Here is a 7,229-nt window from a genome sequence, read left to right as displayed (position 1 = left end):
ATGCAACAGAAGAACTGAGGTTTTTTAACCCACGAAAGCTTATGCCCAAATAAATCTGTTAGTCTTTAAGGTGCCACCAGATTCCTTGTTGTTTGAGTTGTTAATGCCACAGCTGACAAATATTAAACTGATAAGAACAGATACAACTTTTAGATAATGTTTTCACCTCTTAGCTCAGAGAGAAATGTTATTAACAAGACTTTGGCAAACAAGGGATGGAAAATGAAGAAGAAAAAACGAGTGGAAGCAAACTTCTCTGAATTCTACTAAATACTGATGCAATGCACAGAGTATGAAGCTTCTGGTACATACAATTTGAAGGATCCATTTTCAAATGCAATTTCTCCGTACAATGTCATATGTCCCTTTTCTTTCTCCCTAAACTCCAGTCCAACTCTGACATTTTACTCTTCCGCCCATATTAGATAACATGAATACGGGCTATTTAAAATAACAAAACTAAAATTTTTTGTATGATTGTTCTATTCCTTAAATCTTTTTCAGCAGCTGAGTGTATCAGAAAGTCTTTCTGCACAAGATGTAAGGGTTCAATAAAGTATATTAGGGCTGTTAAGTGATTAAAAAATTAATTGTGATTAATTGCACTATTAAACAATAATAGAATACCATTTATTTAAATATTTAAGATGTTTTCTACATTTTCAAATATATTGATTTCAGTTACAACACAGACTACAAAGTGTACAGTGCTCACTATATTTATTTTTGATTACAAATATTTGTGCTGTAAAAAACAAAATAATATTTTCAATTCACCTAATATAAGTACTGTAGTGCAATTTCTTTATCATGAAAGTTGAACACACAAATGTTGAACTATGTACAAAAAAATAACTGCATTCAAAAATAAAACAATGTACAACTTCAGAGCCTACAAGTCCACTTGGTCCTACTTCAGCCAAATCCTCAGACAAACAAGTTCGGTTACATTTGCAGGAGATAATGCTGCCCACTTCTTGTTTACAATGTGACCTGAAAGCGAGAACAGGTGTTCACATGGCACTGTTGTAGCCAGTGTTGCAAGATATTTACACGCCAGATGTGTTAAAGATTCATATGTCCCTTCATGCTTCAACCACCATTCCAGAGGATATGCATTCATGCTGATGACAGGTTCTGCTCCATAACGATCCAAAGCAGAGCAGACTGATGCATGTCCATTTTCATCATCTGAGTCAGATGACACCAGCAGAAGGTTGATTTTCTTTTTTGGTGGTTCAGGTTCTGTAGTTTCCACATCTGAATGTTGCTCTTTTAAGACTTCCGAAAGCATGCTCCACACCTCATCACTCTCAGATTTTGGACAGCACTTCAGAGTCTTAAACCTTGGGTCAAGTGCTGCAGCTGTTTTTAGAAATCTCACATTGGTACCTTCTTTGCATTTTGTCAAATCTGCAGTGACAGTGTTCATAAATCAAACAACACGGGCTGGGTCATCATCCGAGACTGCTATAACACAAAATATATGGCAGAATGCGAGTAGAACAGAGCAGGGGACATACAATTCTCCCCGAAGGAGTTCAGTCACAAATCTAATTAACGCACTATTTTTTTAATGATCATCATCATTAACATGGAAGCATGTCCTCTGGAATGGTGGCTGAAGCATGAAGGGGCACACAAATGTTTAGCATACCTGGCACGTAAATACCTTGCAATGCTGGCTAAAAAAGTGCCATATGAATGCCTGTTCTCACTTTCAGGTGGCATTGTAAATAAGAAAAAGGCAGTATTATCTCCCATAAATGTAAACAAACTTGTTTGTCTTAGCGATTGGCTGAACAAGAAGTAGGACTGAGTGGACTTGTAGGCTCTAAAGTTTTCCATTGTTTTGTTTTTGAGTGCAGTTATATACAACAACAAAAAAATCTACATTTGTAAGTTACACTTTCATGATAGAGATTGTACTACAGTACGTGTATGAGGTGAATTGAAAAATACGATTTCTTTTATCATTTTTACAGTGCAAATATTTGTATTAAAATAATATAAAGTGAGCACTGTACACTTTGTATTCTGTATTGTAATAGAAATCAATATATTTGAATATGTAGAAAAACCATCCAAAATATTTAATAAATTTCAATTGGTATTCTGTTGTGTAACAGTGTGATTGTGATTAATTTTTTAATTGCAGTTAATTTTTTTTAGTTAATTGCATGAGTTTAACTGCAATTAATCGATAGCCCTAAAGTATATCTAATGTAGTAAAATATTCAATGAGTGGGACGCAGGACACAGATGGCAATTAGAATGCACAGAAATTCTTAATAACTAAAAGTCTACCAAAAAGTATTGTTGAACTAGTTTATGTGCTGGAATTTAGATATCCACTAACACTTCCTAAATGTCACAAGTTTTGCTAAATAGTAAAGACCAGAAAAATGACATTTTTTCAATATGTAGTCTCTATACTGTGTGTGCAAAGTCACAATTGGTTTTATAAATAATTGCACTTGGACTAATCCCAATTACTATGCTTCTTGTTTTAAAAACTCTCCACAGACCAGCTCCACTCTCAAACCGCACTCTTAACATTGGTTTCCTCTCTGGCCAGGTCTACACTACGCGCAAAAATCGATTTTAGATACGCAATTTCAGCTATGAGAATAGCGTAGCTGAAATCGAATATCTAAAATCGATTTACTCACCCGTCTTCACCGCGCGGGATCGATGTCCGCGGCTCGCCATGTCGATTCCGGAACTCCGTTGGTTTTGGTGGAGTTCCGGAATCGATATAAGTGTGCTCAGGGATCGATATATCCCGTCTAGATCAGACGCGATATATCGATCCCCGAGCAATCGATTTTAACGCGCCAATACGGCGCGTAGTCTAGATGTGGCCTCTGTCCCCTCCTATTAACTCTCCTTGGTTGTCAGGCACACCTTCAACTGCACTTCTTCCATCCAAGCCATTAAATCATTTTATCATTTCAAATCTCACCTCAGTCACATTCTTTTGTTCTTCTGTTTGTGACTCATTCTCTTTGTAAGGCACTTTAAAGTCAATACTGTAAAACAAGTTGTATTTCTCTTCGTACACACTTTCTTCAGCAATGTTTTCACATTAAATAAAAAATGCTCAAGCAAAGATTTTCCCCCTCTCTCCACTTGCAGAAGCTCAGCCAACAACACTTGCTCAGCCAACAAAGTTTTGTTTTCAATAGGAGCTTTTCTAAGGGCAGCTTTTCTACTTTTTCTATCCAGTTAAGGAGTTTAAAAACACAACAACCTGCAACTGAATATTTTCATGATGGGAATATAAAATGCATCCAGTAAAAAAATACATGATGATTGTTCCAGCACAGGGACTGAACTCCCAGAGCACAATACTACATTTCCCCCTTTTACGAGCATGCTGCTATGACTAAGTGTCAGAAAATGCATTTTTTAAAAATTCTCTACAGGATAGTTACATAAGAAAACTTATTTGCTAAAAATTCCCTCTCTCCATGAATCCTTTTCAACTCTGTTTCAATTAGATAGTCTTCTGTGGCTAAGAGTTAGGGCCCCTTTAAGGATAGGGAGGGTATGCCACTGACACTCTGGTACATTAAAGTGGAAAACTCCAATATCACTGATGTCTGACATCACTGGAGTCCTTATCCTCACTTGCCTGTCTAGTTTCAAATACTATTGTAACTTCTTTGGGACAACAGCTGTCTCTTCCGGCATTTGTAGAAAACCTAGCAGCCTGGGGACCAGTGTTCCTTCTAATTTTTCCCATACAAATGCAGAATCAATTTTGTTATGTGCACCAATATGAAGGTGATGGTGCACATAAAATTAATGTGGCGGGGGTGGAGCTGAAGGGTTTGGCATGTGGGAGGGGGCTCAGGGCTGGGGCAGAGGGTTGGGGTGCAGGGGTGTGAGGGCTTCAGCTGGGGGTGCCGGTTCTGGGGTGGGGCTGGAGATGAAGAGTTTGGGGTGCACAAAGGTGCTCAAGCGTTACAGAGGGGAGAGAGGAGTCCCCCCAGCTCGCTCTCCCAGCTGCAGCACCTGGGCTCGAGGGGAGAGGCTCCAGGGCTGGGGCTGCAGGATAGGTGTCCCTCCCCCAGCCGTGGCAGGTCCAGGGCTGAGTTGGGGGATCGGGGAGGAGCACGTGCTGCGCCTTTCCCTTGGCCATGGCAGGGCGAGTACCCTGAGTGCCCGGGCAGCACCAAGTAGGCTGCTGCTTAGCCACGCAGCTTACAGGGAACTTAGGGGACTCCATTGGGATTGTGAGCTTTCAGGAGCTATTGCAAAACAAATCATCTTTATTTTCTTTCTTTATTTTTCAAATGAAAAATCTCTTGGAAAACCTTTTTATTTAGAAAAAAATAACACCACCACAACCCTATATGCATATATATGAACAGCAAGAATTGGAAACTGAGAAGCTCAAGTATTGCATGAGATATTTAAAGTTACCTGAGGTTAAATCTGCAGCTCCTTCTCTACCTCACCTCTTACACACAAATGTAGAGCCTAGAAATAAGATCTCACAAGTTAGATGACCAGTAAGCGAGATCAAATATTGAACCTGTAAACATTCAGTATTCCTTTACGTAGGAAATTGAGGAAGTTATTGAGTTGAATCTAATATCAGTAGTGTTTATGATATTAAGAGTTATTGTACACACATCCTGGTGTAAAAGTTTTACATTGACATAACATTTATCAAGCCAAACCTTGTCTGTCAACATAGGCAGTAAGGCATACGGTATCAAATTTCTCTCTCTCTCTTTCAAAAAAAAAAACAAACAAAAAAACAGTGCATACACTGTACTATTCATTGTACATATCACTGTAGAAACAGGTCTGAGCTGCAAAATTCAGATCTAATCTGAATTTCCCCAAAATCTGAGGGTCTTCAGCTCTGGGTTTTGGTTCAGACCCCACCTCAAATATAAATGCATACAAAGAGCTTGTCTTCACTACAGTATTAGTCCCAAGTATAACTCAAGTACTGTCCCCATCCCAACTCCTGTCCACACACACAAAAACCTCCAATTTGAATTAATTAGTGCTTTAAACTCAAGCTAGTTTGCAGGGTTATCGGTTGAACCATGAATACTGCTGATGACTCAGCTACTAATGGGGATGCAGCTACAAATAACTGCTAATACAACCATTCTGTGTAGTTCAAGTGTTGTTTCACAGTGTGGCCACTCTCACTTGAGCTAACTCACAATGAAGACAAACCCACAGGTGCTTATTAGCAAAAACCAGTAATTACAAATCAAATTATACTTCTGTATAATGCAGATGAATTAACATTGTTGTGGAAGCTTAACTGCTGAATAGTCTGTTGTATGTGTTTTCCACACTGCTCAAAATGACATCCTTCTTTCAGTGTATCAAATGTTCTCAGTCTCCTCCAAATTCTTCCTCAAAAGACTGCTTTTCCCTTGCTTTCCACAAGCAACCTCCTTTCCCTTCTGCCACATTCTCAATTAAAATATACACTTCATTCAGTGCAATTCTCAGTATTGTTTACTCTTGCCTACTGTGTCCTTTGTCTTCATTTTCTGTTTGCTTGATGTAGATTGTAAAAATTTTGATCTCAAAAGCCCGATACAAAGTTCCAATGTTACAAAATTTTTCTTATAAAATATACCTAGTACTGTATTAAATGTGGTATAATTTATGTGCTATTTGAAGGGATCTGTGTGTGTATTTTATATTGGTGTGAATCAGAGATACTGTCCCAGGCAGGTGAGTGACAACTGGGATTTCATCATCCGGAATTGAGAAACATCTGCTGTCCATGTTTTTTTGCTTCCTGATCTCACCTCATCCTCTCCCTGGCTATTTCAACACAACTTCCTGTTCCTCAAGCCAACATATATCCTCTACCCCAATATCATAACCTAGCCCCCCCCACTCACACACGTCACCCCCTCCCCCTATACATCCCTCCTCTCCCCCCCCAGAGACTACCCCAATTCTGTGCCCTGCCCCTCATACAGCCCCCCTTCCTCCCCCCAGAAGCTACCCCAATCCTGTGCCCTGCGCCCCCTATACAGCCTCCCTCTCCTCTCCTGGGGATTACCCCAATCCTGTGCCCTGCGCCCCCCATACAGCCTCCCTCTCCTCCCCTGGGGATTATCCCAATCCTGTGCCCTGCCGCCCCATACAGCCGCCCCATACAGCCCCCCTCTCCTCCTCCGGGCCACCCTAATCCTATATCCTTCCCCCATACAACCCCCTCTCCCCACCCCAGCCCCTCGCCGGGGCTGTCCCAATCCCATGCCCGGCCCCTCAGTCCCGTAGCTACCCGGTCTCGGCCCTGACCGAGCTGACCCTTGCCCCTGCCCCGACCCCAGGAGGCGTCTCACCTCCCGCGCTGGGAGCACGGCCCCGCTCCCTGCCAGCCCCTCGCCGCCGGCCCGCACGGCGCTGTGCAGGCGCTTCCGGCTGCCAGGTCTAGGTCGGTCCAGCTCCGCAAAGGCCCCGGCTGCAGCCGCTGCCCCGCCTGCTCGGTTCCCAAGACCTGGCGCGCAGCGAGCTGGCTCCGCTCTCAGCTCTATCTGAGCCGTGTCGCCGCCGGCGGTCCCCGGCTTGGCCTCGTGCGCCGCGGGAAGCGGCTGGGCTGCCCCACCCCGGCCCGGAGCCGCCGCAGCCCGAGCGCTGCAGGACGAGGCGGTTTGTGGCTCGTCCAAAAAGATGTAAGGCTACGAGGGCGGGCGTTGCGTGTGTGTTTGGGGACAGAGTTGTATTTATCTAGGGTGATGGGGGCTAGGTGTGTTGCGTGGTGTGTTTGGGGACAGGTTGTAAGGTATCTAGGTTGGATTGGGGGCGTGGCGTAAATGTGGGGGTGTTTGGCACAGAGTCTGTATGTTCTAGGGTCGATGGGCGTTCGTGTGTGCGTGGTGTGTTGCACGAGGAGTCTGTGGTATTAGGGTGATGGGTTGGGGTGCGTGGGGTGTTGAGGCACTTGTCTGTAGTATCTAGTGATGGTGCGTGTGTGTGCGTGGGTGGTTTGGCACGGGGCTGTAGGTATCTAGGTGATGGGGCGTGGGTTGCGTGGGGGTGTTTGGGGCACGGGTCTGTAGGCATCTAGGGTGATGGGGGCATGGGGTGTGCGTGGGAGTGTTTGGGGCAGAGGGGTCTGTAGGTATCTAAGGTGGTGGGGGGCCATGGGGTGTGAGGTCAGGACCCAGCAGTCATATAGGTGTTGGGGCAGTGCCTGGAAAAGACAGCATGATAATTTAACTGATACAATC

At 43.5% G+C, this 7,229-nt stretch overlaps 1 protein-coding gene across 1 annotated transcript in view; it reads right to left on the bottom strand.

Annotated features, from left to right (window-relative positions):
• SLC35A3 (solute carrier family 35 member A3) overlaps positions 1-6,450 on the bottom strand; it is a 30,888-nt gene extending 24,438 nt beyond the window's left edge. Inside the window, exon 1 of the mRNA XM_032804978.2 lies at positions 6,342-6,450. The gene's annotated coding sequence lies outside the window, so the exon portion shown is untranslated. The remainder of the gene's footprint in view (positions 1-6,341) is intronic.
• Between the last annotated feature and the right edge of the window lie 779 nt (positions 6,451-7,229).

The sequence above is a fragment of the Chelonoidis abingdonii genome, chromosome 7 (assembly GCF_003597395.2).
Source record: "Chelonoidis abingdonii isolate Lonesome George chromosome 7, CheloAbing_2.0, whole genome shotgun sequence".
Classification (NCBI taxonomy): domain Eukaryota; kingdom Metazoa; phylum Chordata; order Testudines; family Testudinidae; genus Chelonoidis; species Chelonoidis abingdonii.
Note: the sequence above shows the minus strand (reverse complement) of the source record. Positions and strands in the feature narration are given on the sequence as shown.